Source organism: Podarcis filfolensis (assembly GCF_964270895.1).
Source record: "Podarcis filfolensis genome assembly, chromosome: 3".
Taxonomy (NCBI): Eukaryota; Metazoa; Chordata; class Lepidosauria; order Squamata; family Lacertidae; genus Podarcis; species Podarcis filfolensis.
The window spans coordinates 12,962,154-12,978,603 of NC_139606.1; the positions used below are offsets into that span (position 1 = coordinate 12,962,154).

Below are 16,450 nucleotides of genomic sequence, written 5' to 3' on the forward strand. Positions count from 1 at the left end.
TCTGTGTGCTCTCTCTTAATTGGCCAACTTTCAAGCCTCTTGGTATCTGTTCAGCTTTCCCTTGAAAGCACAATCTTTTATGTGTTCTCATGTGCGCAGTCTCAGTTTCTGTGGGGTTAACAATGTGACCCAGCAGGCCTCGCCCCTGCTCCTTATGAATTTGAAGGTACACCATATGGCGCATGCCTCCAAATCTTCTGCAAGACACAGAACCACTGCAACAGAAAACCCTTGGGGTTTTTCTCAGCGCACAAACTCAGTGTGCAAAGGATTCTCTGGAGACAGAAATTTCAAAGTTCAACCCCACTAAAAGATAAGTTAATATATGGTGCCTAAAAACAGATAGTAATGGCAGTGGACATGCCTCCCTGTGGAGAATAGTCCATAAGTGGGGAACCATCACCGAAAAGGCCTGTTCTCTCACCACCTTCTTCATCCCAGAGGGGGCACCTGGAGAAGAGCCTCAGATAATTATTTAATTAATAATAATTAATTAATGCAGGGTCCAGTTTGGTTCATATGAGGAGAGGCAGTCCTTGAGGTACTGGGGCCTGAAGTTGCATGCGGCTTTCATAGGTTGAAAACAGTACTTTGATTTGCATCCATAAACTAGTTGATAGTGAGTGTAGTTGAGCTAAGAGGGAATGCGGGTGGCACTGTGGTCCAAACCACTGAGCCTCTTGGGCTTGCCAATCAGAAGGTTGGCGGTTTGAATCCCCACAACAGGGTGAGCTCCCCTTTCTCTGTCCCAGCTCCTGCCAACTAGCAGTTCAAAAGCACACCAGTGCAAGTAGATAAATAGGTACCACTGCGGCGGGAAGGCAAACAGCATTTCTGTGCACTCTGGTTTCTGTCACAGTGTTCCGTTGCACCAGAAGCGGTTTGGTCATGCTGACCTGGAAAGCTGTCTGTGGACAAACGCCGGCTCCCTCGGCCTGAAAGCAAGATGAGCGCCGCAACCCCATAGTCACCTTTGCCTGGACTTAACCCTCCAGGGGTTCTTTACCTTTACGTGCTCTGAACATCTTGCCCCTATGAGCCAGCCACCAAATTCTGCACAAGCTGTGGTTCCCGAGCCATCTTCAAAGGCAGCTCCACGTTTAATGCATTGCAGTAATCTAACCTGGAGGTTACCAGAGCACAGAGAAGAGAAGTTAGGCTATCCCTGTACATAAGCCCCCTAGCAGGGCTCGAAAGTGCTTGCCTTTCCATGCTACTTACCTACCAGCCAGCGGCGTAGCGTGGGTTGTCAGCACCCGGGGCAAGGCAAGTAATTTGCGCCCCCTAACCCGGGGCAAGGCAAGTAATTTGCGCCCCCTAACCCCTAACCTGCCGCCGCTGCCAGCTTCTTCTTGCTGCTGCCTGGGCTGGGGTATTTACGGTAAGGTAGCCACGGCGGCGGCGGGTCCGTGTCACGTGATCTGAGGCAAGTTGCCGCTGGCGCTGCCGCCCAAACTACGCCGCTTGCCCGGAGGAGGAGGAGGGCAGAGAGGCGAGGAAAATGCAACATGGCCCAGCAGCTGCAGCAGCGGCGGGGCTGTGAGGAGGGGCTGCCTGGCGCGCCCTCCGTGGCCCTGATGCGCAGGGACCGCGGCGAGCGCTGAGAGCCGCTGCCTGCCGGACGCCTTCAGCCCGGACGCGTGCACAGCTTGTCGGTTCCGCGAGACATGGGGCTCTGCTACAGCCTGCGCCCGAGGCTCTTCGGCGACTCCGGAGGCGGCGAGCACGCGCCCCCCAGATGTTGCGGCCGGTGCGGCCGGCCCCCCCTGCACCCCCCACGCTACGCCACTGCTACCAGCAACTGCTATCCAGAGGCAGAGGTTCTGTGCAAGTAGATAAATAGGTACCACTCTGGCGGAAAGGTAAACAACGTTTCCATGAGCAGCTCTGGTTCGCCAGAAGCGGCTTAGTCCTGCTGGCCACATGACCCGGAAGCCTTACGCTGGCTTCCTCAGCCAGTAAAGCAAGATGAGCGCCGCAAACCCAGTCAGCCACAACTGGACCTAATGGTCAGAGGTCCCCTTACCTTTACCTAGCTGTTGATAGGCTGACCTGCCATGAAAGTGCCTATCACCTTTTAGAGCTAGTTCTTATCACCAGACTTTGTGGGAAAGGATTGCATCAATTAACTTTATGTTGTGCGAAGGTCTTTCCTCTCTCCTGAATCTATTGCCGTATTGGGGTATAATAAAATGGTCTCTTTTTCTCAACAGGCCTAGGTGTTTGTACCTTAGGACAGGACCCAAAACAGCCAGTAGTGTAAACAGGCTGTGTCATTGATCTGAATAAGATATATATTCTCATGTGTCAGCCAAGCATTAATCCCCTAGGTGAGGAATTATGGCTGCATAACGGAGCAAACATTTTTCATTCAGAGCCTGTTACTATTCTTCATCTTTTAATCTGATGTTCTGTCTGGACACAGACAACAAATATCCCAGCACTTTGGGATATAATTGGATTACCTCTAGGGGAAGCAAAACAATGCTAGAGCCTTCTTCAATGCACACAATAATTTTTCTTGAAAACAACACTTACCAACAGAAGCATCCCAAAGTCTTAATGCATCATCCTGGTGGCACATCTGAAAACCAGAATGGCTCTTAGTGCCACAATAATTGATAAATGCCATTATACTCTTTAGTCAATGCAGCAATAAAGGACTAGCAAGACACTTGTGCAATTTTATAGACACTAAGAACTGAGGGCATGAGCTGATCTAAGGTTTATGTCATTGTGATGGCCAAAACATACCCGTTAGGTCTCTTATCTTCCCATATGAAGGAACCTACAACCCTTGCAGGTTGCTGCTGAAAACCAGATGTCAACCAGCCCTACTGTTCGCCTCAACATAGTTCCATCCATATTTCAGACATTGTGATATATCACAATGTTTAGCTGGTACTATATCGTGATGTTGAAAACCAGATATTGCCCAGTCCTACTCCCCATCCCTGCAAGAAACCATTAGAAATTGCCACATGATATGGAGCAGACACACCCACTTCTGGTCACATATACTTGGGATAGCTCAGTTGATAGAGCATGAGACTTAGGGTTGTGGGTTCAAACCCCATGCTGGGCAAAAGATTGCTGCATTGCAGGGGGTTGAACTAGAGGACCCTCATGGTCCCTTCCAACTCTACAATTTTATGGACTCAGCAACATCAGTAAAGAAACCGTGATTTGAATGCACTATAAACATGCAACACCAGATGGCGATAGAGAGCAGGAAATTTGAAAAACATGATTTTCCATAGGGATTTTTTTCTACAACGATTTAATTTCTGACTTATTTATAGCATCCCCCCAGTGTTTCAATCCACCCTGTGATTCTATGATTCTACCACTGCCCTACAGCCCCAAGAGGGTTGGTCAAAAGGGAAGGCTGCTCAAAAAAAGGATAGCCCCCTCTGCCCTGCATAACTTTAAAATATCCATCACTGCTGAAAGAAATGGTTATGTCCCTCCTCTGATAGGTTTCAGGTGAGTTAGGCTGTGCACCTGCTGTATGTTTAAATCACATTTGAGGCACATGTGGACACTGTAAGGCACTCAAGTCTTTAGTTTGCTAAGGGTTGCTGGGAGCTGTAACTCTGAGAGAAGGAAACTGCAGTGCCAAGAATTCTTCAAGGGAAAGAACATGCTTTGGATGAGCTTTAAAGAGAGGTAACCTTTTTTGTTGATGTTTATAACCACTCTCCATATTTGCTTTGTATATACAATTCCCACTGAGGACAATGAGACGTTGCCTTTGGAATGTGTGCATAGGAATTTCAGTATTACAACCCTTTCTTTTCTCTTGCATTAGCAGCTATTTTAAACATCCCTATCCTGCCAAGTTTTATTATTCTAACGTTTGCACAGTGGTACCTCGGGTTAAGTACTAACCGTATTTTTCGCTCTATAACATGCACCCGACCATAACACGCACGAAGTTTTTAGAAGAGGAAAACAAGAAAAAAAATATTCTAAACGAAACAGTGGATGTATGATTTTTGTGGTTCATGCTGTGGCCACAGACATGTGATCTGACAGTGAGTTTGGGGTAGCCCAATGCAAAAATCCTGAGGATCCATGTGGATCCATGCTTTGTAACCACGTTTTTGCACCACTGCAGCCCCAGTCAACAGTGGGTGTGTGATTTTTTTGGTGCAAGATGTAGCCATGGACATGCTATGTGATCTGATGGTGAATTTGGGGTGACCCAGTGCAAAAATCCTGAGGATCCATGTGGATCCGTGCTTTGTAACCACGTTTTAAGTGGGGAGGGAAGGAAAAGCACTCAAGGGACAAGGAGCACGCGTGGGGTGGGTGGAGAAGTATGCTGCTAATAATGAAGAAGAGGGGTATAAGGGGAGAAGGCTCCTCTCCTCTCCCACTTTGCTCCTTTAAAGCAAGCAGGCTCTGCTTTTCTCCCTCCTCCCTGCTCTTCCCCGGCTTAGCAAGCTGAAAAACTTTGCTGCTATGTAGTGAGCTGAGTGGGGAGGAGAGAGGGACAGAGAGCCTGCTTGCTTTAAAGGAACCAACCGGACAGGAGCCGCTTACACTCGTGTAAGCGGCTCCTCTCCAGGCTCTCTGTCCCTCTCTCCTCCCCACTCAGCGGCTCTTCTCCCGCTTTGCTGTTTCAAAGCGAGCCACGGAAGAGGGAAGGAAGGGGAACCATGGATCCTCTGCTCACGACTGCAGCAGATCCCCCCGCCATCCGTAGGCATTCCCTCCATAACACGCACAGACATTTCCCCTTACTTTCTAGGAGGAAAAAAGTGAGTGTTATGGTGCAAAAAATACGGTAATTCATTCCGGAGGTCCGTTCTTAACCTGAAACTGTTCTTAACCTGAAGCACCACTTTAGCTAATGGGAGCCTCCTGCTGCCATCGCACCGCCAGAGCACAATTTCTGTTCTCATACTGAAGCAAGTTCTTAACCCAAGGTACTATTTCTGGGTTAGCGGAGTCTGTAACCTGAAGCGTATGTAACCCGAGGTACCACTGTACATACTTTATGGTTTGATGTGTATGCGTTCTAAGGTTTTTGTGTTTGAATCTTTTCTGACGTTTATTAACTGCCCTGGACTCTCTTTCAGACAGAACGGTGATGTAGAAATTAAATAACGTCAGTGTGAAGTTCTTGGTTGACTGGGCACCCATAATGAATCATGATCTCAGCTCAGCCCCAAACTGTTCAACTACAAGTTCATTTATAATACTTCCCCGGAGGATGTAAGGGATTTAGTAAATGTGTGCATTAGGGAGACTTGAATAATTCGATTTCTGTGAACTGGGATTAGAGCATAATAATGTTGAGACAGGACAGAACGTATTTATGAATGAAAATATGTGAAATGGACATTGATTGGAAATAAACTGTTATGTCCTTTCCCTAGTCTAGCAGGTGTTTACGAGAGAGGGGGCTCCATTTAAAAAATAAAGTAGCCTCCAAGAATGGGTTGAACTAGAATGACATCCTCAGTTTGCTCTCATAAGAGTGAGAAAGAAGCCCTGTTCAGCCAGGCCAAATCTAGCATCCTGTTCTCACAGTGGCCAACCATATTTCTTAGAAACATAGAATTGTAGAGTTGGAAGGGACCCTGAGGATCATCTAATCCACCCCCTCCAATGCAAGAATATACAGCTGTCTCATACGGAGATCGAACCTGCAACTCTGGGGTTATCAGCGCCATGCTCTAACCAACTGAGCTATCCAAGTTTGCCTAGGGGAAGTCCACCAGCAGGACACGAATGCAACAACACTCTTGTTGCTTGTTATTCCAAGCAAGCTGATATTCAGAGCCATGCTGCCTTCGACAGAAGAGGGAGAACATAGCCATCAAATGTAGTAGCCCTAACCTCCATGAATTTGTCCAATTGTCTTTCAAAAGTGCCCAAATTAGTGGACCTCACATCATTTAGTGATAGTGAATTGCATAGTTTAACCATGTCCTATGTGAAAAAGTAGGGACGCGGGTGGAACGCGGCAAAATCAGAGTAATGGGAGATGTCAACAAAGGCGGGGATTTTAGTAGGGAAATTAGGCAGTCATGATAGGCTGTAAACCTTGCAGTTTCCAGCCAATGGGGAGACAAGGGAGGGAACTGCGCTTCAGGTGTAGGGAATAGAAACTTATGCTTTGTCAATTTTGGGTGTGCCTGCTCTAGACACATGGGACGCGGGTGGTGCTGTGGGTTAAACCACAGAGCCTAGGGCTTGCCGATCAGAAGGTCGGCCGTTCGAATCCCCGCGACAGGGTGAGCTCCCATTGCTCGGTCCCTGCTCCTGCCAACCTAGCAGTTCGAAAGCACATCAAAGTGCAAGTAGATAAATAGGTACCGCTCTAGTGGGAAGGTAAACGGCGTTTCCGTGCGCTGCTCTGGTTCGCCAGAAGCGGATTAGTCATGCTGGCCACATGACCCGGAAGCTGTACACCGGCTCCGTTGGCCAGTAAAGCGAGATGAGCGCCGCAACCACAGAGTCGGTCACAACTGGACCTAATGGTCAGGGGTCCTTTTACCTTTACCTTTACTCAAGACACCCATTCTTGCAAGAACATATTGTATTCAATAAACTTTGCTGCTTCACCAATTTTGTTCAGATTGCATTTTAAGGTGTGGGATTAAGGGTCTTAGGACCCACTTTTTATATCTTACAGGTGGCATCTTCCCATTACACCTCACACAGTGAAACGGGACAGGATGCCCCTGCCATTCAACCAGAATCTGCTCGACACAACAGGAAAGAGTCAAATACTTGGCTTATCTAGTATCTGTCTCAAGGGACCTCCAGTTGCTGCTGGACATGCCATTCTTACCAGACCCAGGCAGCACAGCCAATTTCTAGGCATGATGGTCCATCAACATCTGAAGGCAGGGCACAGGTTCCCCAACCCTGATCTATCTAATTAAACTTGACCAGATGAATCTAATTAGCCCTGAACCGACAGTTCCAATAGTCACCAGCCCCACTGTATACCCTTTTTGTAAGGACAATAGAAAGGTTGGCCAACAAAGTTCACCACCCACCCTGAGAAAAGCGCATTGTAAATATGTAAGTTTAAAGCCACAGCAGTTCGGGCTTCTCCCTCTTCTGCAAACCTAATAAACAATTCGTTTCTGGGGAAGAACTGCAACACAAACATATTGGGAGCGGCCTTTAAACGTAAGACCCACCCTAAGCAAACTCAAGTGCGGTTACCATTTTAAAACTACTCTGATGACAGAGGGGCTTGTCAAGTAGCACAAAAGACATGTATTTGAGAACTAGCTCAAGATCAGATGATACATCATTTATTCAAAAGACAGCATACAATGCAACACACACAGAGAGAGACAATGAAGGCTGAAGACAAGGCCTAGCAATTCTGGCACAGTCTGAAAGGGGAGCCCATTTTTATTTACTCCATCAGCAGATGATTGTCAGATGAAAGGTCAAGATTTTCATCATAATGGTTTTCTACAAATCTATTATACTCAAAAGACACTAGGAGTAATACTCTACACAGTTCTGGTTGCTGCATCCCGAAAAGGAGTTTGTAGAGTTGAAAAGGGTTTGAAAAGGGCAAACAAAGTGATAATGGGACTAGAACATCTCTCCCGTGCAGGAAGATTTACAACATTTGGGACTGTTTAGTTTGGGGGAAAGTGAGTAAGAGGGCAGAGGGGGGAGCATGAAAGAAGTATAAAAAATTAGGCATGGAAAGGAGAAAGTGAACGTAGAAAAGTTCCCCTCCTTCTGTCATGATATTAGAAACGGAGCCAGTCAGTGAAGCTGAATGTTGGACGATTCAGGCCAGAAGTGCTTTTTCACATAAAGGTAAAGTTAAAGGGACCCCTGCCGTTAGGTCCAGTCGTGGCCGACTCTGGGGTTGCGGCACTCATCTCGCTTTATTGGTGAGGGAGCCGGCGTACAGCTTCCGGGTCATGTGGCCAGCATGACTAAGCTGCTTCTGGCGAACCAGAGCAGTGCATGGAAACACCGTTTACCTTCCCGCCAGAGCGGTACCTATTTATCTAAAATGATCTAAAGTATAGTAAATCAGCAGCAGGATGGGACATCTGAACTTTCTGCCATTGTTTCAGAAGTGCACATGTTCTCGTGTCCAGACACATTAAGAAAAACTACTAATTGCCTCCAAAGTCTTCCACGTCCCATTATGGCAGAAACTGGTTGAATCCCAAGCACTTTTCTCTGTTTTATTTCTCTGCCAAGGAACTAGAGTGTGCTCAGTGGGGATGTGGAGTATTTCTAGGAACCTCTTTCACAAATTCCACTCACTGCCACTTTCCAGGACTGTGAAACTGCAGCTCCTGCCAAACACTTGATGGCAACGTATTGTGTTTCTGCTTTCAATAAATGTGATGACAAGTTTCACAAACCTTTCATTGTGCCTTAATGCAAATCTTCCGGGAAAACCCTGATATGTTTTCATTCTGACACCTGTGACAAGTCAGTTTCCCATGGGAAAGAAAGATAAGTGGCATTATGCATTACTGAGATTTAGTGATTAGGGGAAGCTTAACCAAACTGTGGTAGATATTGAGATCTGATTTCAGTATATAACTCTATTGATCCAAGTAAAATTTCAGCACTGCCCCTGTGAATGGGACCTCTTTGTAGCACTCATAGAATTCAGAGGAGTATGATAATTTCTCTTCCAAGATTAACAGGGCAATTCTATACATGTCTAAGTCTGGTTGCATTCAAAGGTTAGCAGCCCCAGGCTGCGGTCCTAACCATGCTTACTTGGTAACGCCCATTGAGTTTTATGGGCTTTCTGACTGATTTCCTTTTATGTAGATATAGTTGTAGCTTGGATCCTGAATGTCTTGTGACTCAAACGTTTTGGCTCCTAAACGCTGCAAACCCAGAAGTGGGTGTTCCGGTTTGCGAACGTTCTTTGGAAGCCGAATGTCCAACACAGCTTCCACGGCTTCTGACTGAGTGCAGGAAGCTCCTTGGTTGTTGAACATTTTCGGAAGTCGAACGGATTTCCAGAACTGATTCCATTCGACAAACAAGGTACGGCTGTATATGTAAAAATGGTGATCTATGTCACAGTGATTTAAACAGGGTCTCTTCCACCTATGAGGCAAGGTGAGGCAACTGTCTCAGGCAGCAGGAACCACACGGGCAACAGATCTGGCCTCCAAGGAATCCATTGCCTACTGCAGCTGCCACCACAGTGGCAGAAATGGCTGTGAAACACTCATTGGTAGCCAGAGCTTCTACCTCCTCAGCAATGCTACCTCTACAGCAGTCTCTCTGCAAATAGGAGGTACTGTTGTTCTCCTCCTACTCCTAGGGAAGAAATGGTGGGGGCTGCCCTCTGGAGTTTCCTGGGCTCTGCACCTACCTTCAAATGTCAGATAAGGTTTATTTGATTCCCTCCCCTTTGTTCCTGATTTAGATCCTTGTTCCCCTCTTGTTCCTGATGTAGATCTCCACTCACCTCCCCCCTCCTGTACCATTTTGTGGTTTGCTTCTTGGGCCCGCCCTGGATTGCAAGTGTAGTATTTCAGTGCAATGTACTTTCAATCAACTTTGCTTCAGATCACTTTCACTGTTAGCGTGCCTGAATTATTATTATTATTATTTGGTGGTATGAAGCACAGACCGAGGCGGACTAGCCAAGGAGATTATCGCCAAGATTAGATGTCTAATTTTGGAGGACATCCACTTCAAGTTAATGGGAGTCCAGTCATTGCACTGAAGCATAATTGAACGGCTAATGAATTGATAGAGGTCTTGCTTTTAGTCTGTGTGTAACAAAGGTGGTGGCTCTGCAGATGTGTTTGAACTCCCAACTCCCATCAGCCAATGGTCAAGGGGCTGCTGGGAAGTGTAGTCCAGCAACATCTAGAGGGCCACAGAATTCATATCCTGCTATACAATTTCACATGGCTTTGCATTACATCACTGCATGTCCCGTTGTAAGTTTTCTCTTTGTCTTCCCAAAAGAGAGATTTGTCATTGCTTCTCACATGAAGATAAATGTTAAAAATATAGGGCTTTTCAAACTGAAAGTAAACTTAGTGTTTCACCTTCTGCCCACCAGTAGAATTGCCCTTGAAGTCAGAGGAGCATCTGTTTGTGGCTTCATGGCCGGCAGAGATTCAGCAGGACCAGCATATTTTCTTGACATTGAAGCTCACTGACGGTGCTGCTGGTGAAATCCTACCTGGCTAAATTCTCCCTGCATTGCAGCTCCTTTAGGCTCTGGATTCCTCTATGCCAGGAGCTGAAAAGCATAAGGCTGCAAAGAGTTGAGTCAGATTTATGGCCAGAGCTCATGCATGTTTACTCAGAGAAAAGTAAAGTGACAACTGGCCATATGGGCTGAGACTGATGAGGGTTGGAGTCCTTCAAGAGCTGGAGATCCACAGATTCTGTATTCCAGATGTAAATGGCTTGGTGTGATTGTAGGACAAAACAATGAAGTATTCTGGTAGTCAGAGCTGTACAGTTTACATGCATCTGAAGGGGCTTTAAGGTCAACCAAAGCTCTGTTGCTGACCTGAGAAGGAAAAGAGCACATATAGAAGTTTTAGAGAGCAGGGTGGGATAGCTGATAGTACACAGCAGGTCCAAAAATTCCTTTATAGACCCGTCTGGCTTGACAGGCGTGACGATGGGGGTTTCCCACTTGGCGTGGTCAACCGGCTCCAAAACTCCTTGGGCGATCAGCTTGTCCAGTTGTTCGTCCACCTTAGCCTTGAGAGCAAAGGGAACCCGGTGTGGCTTTAGCTTGATGGGGGTGACTTGTGGATCAAGGCTAAAGGAGATGGGCGTACCTGTATACTGCCCCAAAGTGCCGTCAAAAACCTCGGCAAAGTCTTTGACCAGACCCTCAGTCTCTGCGTTAGAGATGCAGTTGATGCCGGTGACTTCCAGGCCGAGGGCATCAAACCAGTCTAGCCCTAGGAGGCTTGGCCGCAGACCTTCGACCACCACCAACCGGAGCAGGCCCGAAAAATCCTTGAAGGCAATCCGGAACTGGCCAACGCCTACCACGGGAATGTCGTTTCCCTGGTAGTCTCTCAGGTGTACGCGGTGAGAGTCGAGTTGCCTTTTGGACACTCTGGGTGCCAGTCTTTTGATGGTGCTCCAAGACACAATGGACAGGGCAGACCCGGTGTCGATCTCCATGTCACATGGAGCTCCTTCAATGAGCACCGTGACGTTCAGCTTGCGTAGGCGAGTCGGTTTGGCCAATCGTGGTTCCAGACGGGCAGCGGCAGTTGGTGAGAGTGAAACAGCTTTCCTTGGCAGACTGGAGTGAAGATTTGGACTTGCAAGTCGGTGAAGGGGGGGTGTCAGACGGAGCCGATCGGCAGACCTTAGTGATGTGGCCCCTTCTGGAACACTTCCTACAGATGGCGTCTCTGAATCGACACTTGGCACAGGAATGGTTGCCTCCGCAGCCGGCACATTCCGGTTGGCCCTTGGACTTCTGTTGGAACTTCCTGCGCTCCCGCTTTGTCTGGTGCACGCCATCGTCTTCACTGGAGGATGCCTCATCACTGCTGTCCTCTTCGTGATGCACTGGAACTGGCTTCCTAGCAAGACGCGGGCTGCTGGACTTGCGGATCTCCTGGGCGGAGCGTTCAGCAGCTTCTGAGGCCACAGCCTCCTCAATGGCTTTCTGTAACGTGAGGTCTGGCTTGGCGAGGAGACGCTGTTGCAGATGGATGTCCCGAACCCCGCAGACGATTCGATCCATCAGGGCATCGTCTAAGTCTCGGAACTCGCAGTGCATTGCAGCCTGTCACAGGGCGGTGGTGTAGTTGTTGATTGACTCCCCCTCTGCCTGGTTCCGGTGGTAGAACGCATGGCGGGCAGCAATCTTGGACGGCTTTGGTGCGTAGTGGTTGCGGAGCTTCTCTTGGATCGTGTCCCACGGTGTTGCCTGGACTGCTTCAGGCGCAACCAATGCTCGGGCCGTCTCAAACACCTCAGGCCCACAGAGGCTGAGGAATAGGCCCCGCTTACGCTCCTGTGATACTTGCGTCAGCTTGTTGGCTTGGAGGTAGCAGTTGAACCGAGCGAGGTAGGAGTCCCATGATTCAGAGGCTGGTGCAAACGGCGGTAGAGGCACAAGGGAAGCCATGATTCCGATGCCGGCGTGAAGGGCGATGGATGGAACACCGTGCTCTAGCCAGAACAGTCAGCTCTGAATTGGTTCTGTTCAGTGATTCAGCTCAGTGATTCAGCTCTGCTCAGAGGTGGCTGCATCTGTCTGTGCTCTGATGTCCATCAATCCCACCTTCGTTGCCAGAGTTAAGTTGTGGGCGAACATAGCAGACGACACAGCGATTTCTCCAGAGCAGCTCTTTACTTGTAAGCTGGACAGAACTGAACAGCAAACAGCTCAGCCGGCCTGCTTTTATAGGCAGCCGGCTGTCATCATTGTAGCAACAACAACCCAGGGTTTCCCGCCTAAAATAACTGACGTGGACCTGAGTGAAAACTATCTACAGTATTCTCCTGCTGGCCCAGGGTGAGAACTTCAATACATAACATTCAGTGTCCAGGCAGGATGATGGAGGTGGAGACGCTCCTTCAGGTATACTGAGCTGAGGCCATTTGGGGCTTTAAAGGTCAGCACCAGAACTTTGAATTGTGCTTGGAAATGTAGAAGCATTTCCACACCTCCACTGTAACTTTTCAGGCTTCCTCTTCCTGACAATCATTCTGAATATATGGTAAAGTAAAAGATAAATGGGGACGCAGGTGGCGCTGTGGGCGAAACCACAGAGACTAGGACTTGCCGATCAGAACGTCAGCGGTTCGAATCCCCGCAACGGGGTGAGCTCCCGTTGCTCGGGCCCTGCTTCTGCCAACCTAGCAGTTCGAAAGCATGTCAAAAGTGCAAGTAGATAAATAGGGACCGCTTTGACAGGAAGGTAAACGGCATTTCCGTGCACTCCTCTGGTTCGCCAGAAGCGGCTTAGTCATGCTGGCCACATGACCCGGAAACTGTACGCCGGCTCCCTCAGCCAATAAAACGAGATGAGCGCCGCAACCCCAGAGTTGGTCACGACTGGACCTAATGGTCATGGGTACAGTACCTTTACCTAAAAGGTAAATGACCCCTGAAGGTATGAAGGAGGATGAACTCAAAGTCCTCCTGTTTGAGTGGTCCTCCTGGTGGAGTGGCTTATCCATCCGTTCAAGGGGCTGTCCTAAAGTGACGTCTTATCCCAACTGGGCTTCTCCGTGGCAGTTTCTCCAAGTTAGACATCCAAAGGCTGCCTCAAGGAAACAGACAGGATCAACAACAATAATAAAAAGCACAGCTTTTATTTATGCCTTCCTTCTCTGCCATAGACTTAAATAGCTTCACTTTTCAGCCACCACAGATGGGACTGCAACAGCAACATAAACAGTGTGTTCTGAATAAGCGCAGATGAACTCGCGAGTGCCAACTTTGTGGGCTGCGGGATTTTTTCGCACATCTCCCTCTCTAGGCTTGATGCTCAACAAGAGCTCAAACGGTGTTACAGCCATCTGACAACAATTGGCGCGTAGGCGGAAGAAATATATTCAACATGCCAGTTTCCCATCCTTCTGCAGAAGCACATGGTGGGATTCCACCTTCAATCACAGACACTTTCCATTGGCTTCCAACAGTGCTCTGCTTTGGTGCCAGGACTTCAGGGCTGGCCCAAGACATTTTGGCACCTGAGACAACCCACAAAATGGCATCCCCTTCCCCAGCAAGGAAGAAGCAATGAATGAATATCTAAATCAGGAACAAGGTGGCGGTGGGGAATAAAGATCTACATCAGAATCTGCTGCCCCTGTAGATCCTGCCCCCCGAGGCAGTTGCCTCAGCTTGCCTCATGGGTGGGTCAGCCCTGCCAGAGTTGCAGGAAAAGCCTCAGAACTCTTACTTGGACAGTAGTTCAAAGCATCCTGCTATTTCCACAGCTGAAGCTGACTTCTTTATTTTTACCCACATGTTCTCCACTGGACTGACTTGTTTACTGTCTTGAATTTCCGCGCAGGTGTACACATTTGACAAATATCATTAATCCCCCTCCTTTACCATTAACTTGAAGAGATTGTGCCCTTCAATTGCTTCATTCCAAGCCAGGGAGTTGTCCCACCAAGTCTCAGTTGTACTAATCAATTTATAAGGTTATCGTGACATGTTCCTTGGCCTTCCAGGTGCTCTTGTTGACATTATCCTCTTCTATTTTCTTGCCGGACCCTTTTCTTTCACAGGCTCGGTGACTCATATGTCATCTGAAAGCACCGTCACATTGCAATGTGACATCCGCTATAGCTGGAACCGACTGAATCTTCGCCAGCTATTTCTATTCAGGCATGCATGTGTTGTCCTTAAACCCATGTTAGCTATGAAGTTAAATAACAAGTTATCAAATGTCCCTGTTTGTTGCAGAGCTTGTACATAGAAGATGAATCCAGTCCCTGAAAGTTTCATTGATAGTAGGACGTTGTTATATCTTCTGCCTCAGGGGCCCAGTGCTGGCTTGAAAAGGACTCTGGTCAGATGTTGCACCACTTGCCTGGTCTGAGGACATGGCTTTTCCCCTCATCCTTTGATGTGGATTCCCCTAGAGCAGGGGTGGGAAACACACAGTCTTCCAGATACTGTGGAACTCCAAACCCCATCCTCCTCGGCCAGCACAGCAGCTAGCCAGGAATGATGGGAGTTGTAGTCCAGCAAACATCAAGAGCACCATATGTTCTCTGTCCCTGACCTGAAGTCTCTCCTGCTCTATAATTGTGCAGGGGTATTCAGTTGCAGAATGCACATTCACCAGAATGCGGCAGCTAGACTGGTGAGTGGGAGTGGCTGCCAAGATCACATAACACGGCCTGAAAGACCTACATTGGCTCCCAGTACGTTTCCGAGCACAATACAAAGTGTTGGTGCTGACCTTTAAAGCCCTAAATGGCCTGGGCCCAGTATACCTGAAGGAGCGTCTTCACCCCCATTGTTCAACCCAGACACTGAGGTCCAGCTCCGAGGGCCTTCTGGCGGCTCCTTCCCTGTGAAAAGTGAAGCTACAGGGAACCAGGCAGAGGGCCTTCTCAGTAGTGGCACCTGCCCTGTGGAATGCCCTCCCATCAGATGTCAAGGAAATAAACAACTATCTTAGAAGGCAGCCCTTGTTTAGGGAAGTTTTGAATGTTTGATGTTTTATTGTGTTTATAATATCCTGTTGGGAGCCGTCCAGAGTGGCTGGGGAAACCCAGCCAGATGGGCGGGGTATAAATAATAAATGAAAATGATTATTATTATAGACTACAGGCCCTTTAAATACTGCAAACGGCAATCCCAGGGGGTGAAGCCCTGCCAGACTCTTTAAGGCTTCAGAGAGCTAAGTCTTTGCTGGGGCAGCATCTTATCAAGCTCAGCTAATAGGGCCTGTACCGGCAGATGAAATTCTATATAACATGTCAGAAGAAAAAAAGAACCCAGAATGTAGCCATAAGTCCATTCCCACACCATGACTCCCTTGCTAAATTTAGCCAATAAGCACGATTATTGACCCACACCTTGGAAAAACTAAAGCTGTTTTCGCCCCTTCCTTTTTCTTCCATCCCACATTTTACCCGACATTTTATACTCCCACACTTGCCTGCTGTCCAATTCTTTTCCAACTCCATCCAGTCCCTTGGCATTTGGCGTGAAGTAGCAGCAACAAAAACACATTTAGGCAGCAACACTTTTTAGTGTTTTGGTTTAACTTACCCCTGAGGAAATAATGGAGAAGCAGTTGAATGGCTCAACCTCTCTTTTCAAGTTCACTTGATCAACATTCCAAGTACTTGGTGTTCCCAAAGGAAATTGGAATAAGGCTGCAATCCTACATCTGGTACAGTGGTACCTCGGGTTACATACGCTTCAGGTTACATACGCTTCAGGTTACAGACTCCGCTAACCCAGAAATAGTACCTCAGGTTAAGAACTTTGCTTCAGGATGAGAACAGAAATCGTGCTCCGGCGGCACGGCAGCAGCAGGAGGCCCCATTAGCTAAAGTGGTGCTTCATGTTAAGAACAGTTTCAGGTTAAGTACAGACCTCCGGAACGAATTAAGTACTTAACCTGAGGTACCACTGTACTTCCCTGGGAAGTAAGCCCCATGGAACTAAAGGCGACTTACTTCCAAGTAGACATGTGGAGGTTTGCATTGTCAATGGAGTTCTGTATGAGCAACTGTTTTCTGCACCATTGTTGGACAGGAGCAAGTTGGTTGTATAGTAACATTTTCAAGAGTGAGCTTGCTTGTCTGCCACTAGGAAGGAAAACAAGTTGTGACTATAACAGCAAAGGTGCCAACTCCTTTCTGCTTTCCTTGCTGAGGGCCTTTCTGCAGGTGACCCTAACTGTGCTGCTTGTAATCACATTTTCACGTTTCATTTAATTGCACACATGAGAGTGATGTTCATTGGAATCCATGCACTGCTGGGGAGGTTTAA

General features: G+C 47.8%; 1 long non-coding RNA gene across 1 annotated transcript; it reads right to left on the bottom strand.

Annotated features, from left to right (window-relative positions):
- Positions 1-9,919: 9,919 nt before the first annotated feature.
- LOC310759601 lies at positions 9,920-16,243 on the bottom strand. The gene is made up of 2 exons (XR_014546453.1): positions 16,135-16,243; positions 9,920-10,234 (listed from the first exon to the last, which is right to left on the bottom strand). It is a non-coding gene; the product is annotated as an uncharacterized lncRNA (long non-coding RNA).
- Between the last annotated feature and the right edge of the window lie 207 nt (positions 16,244-16,450).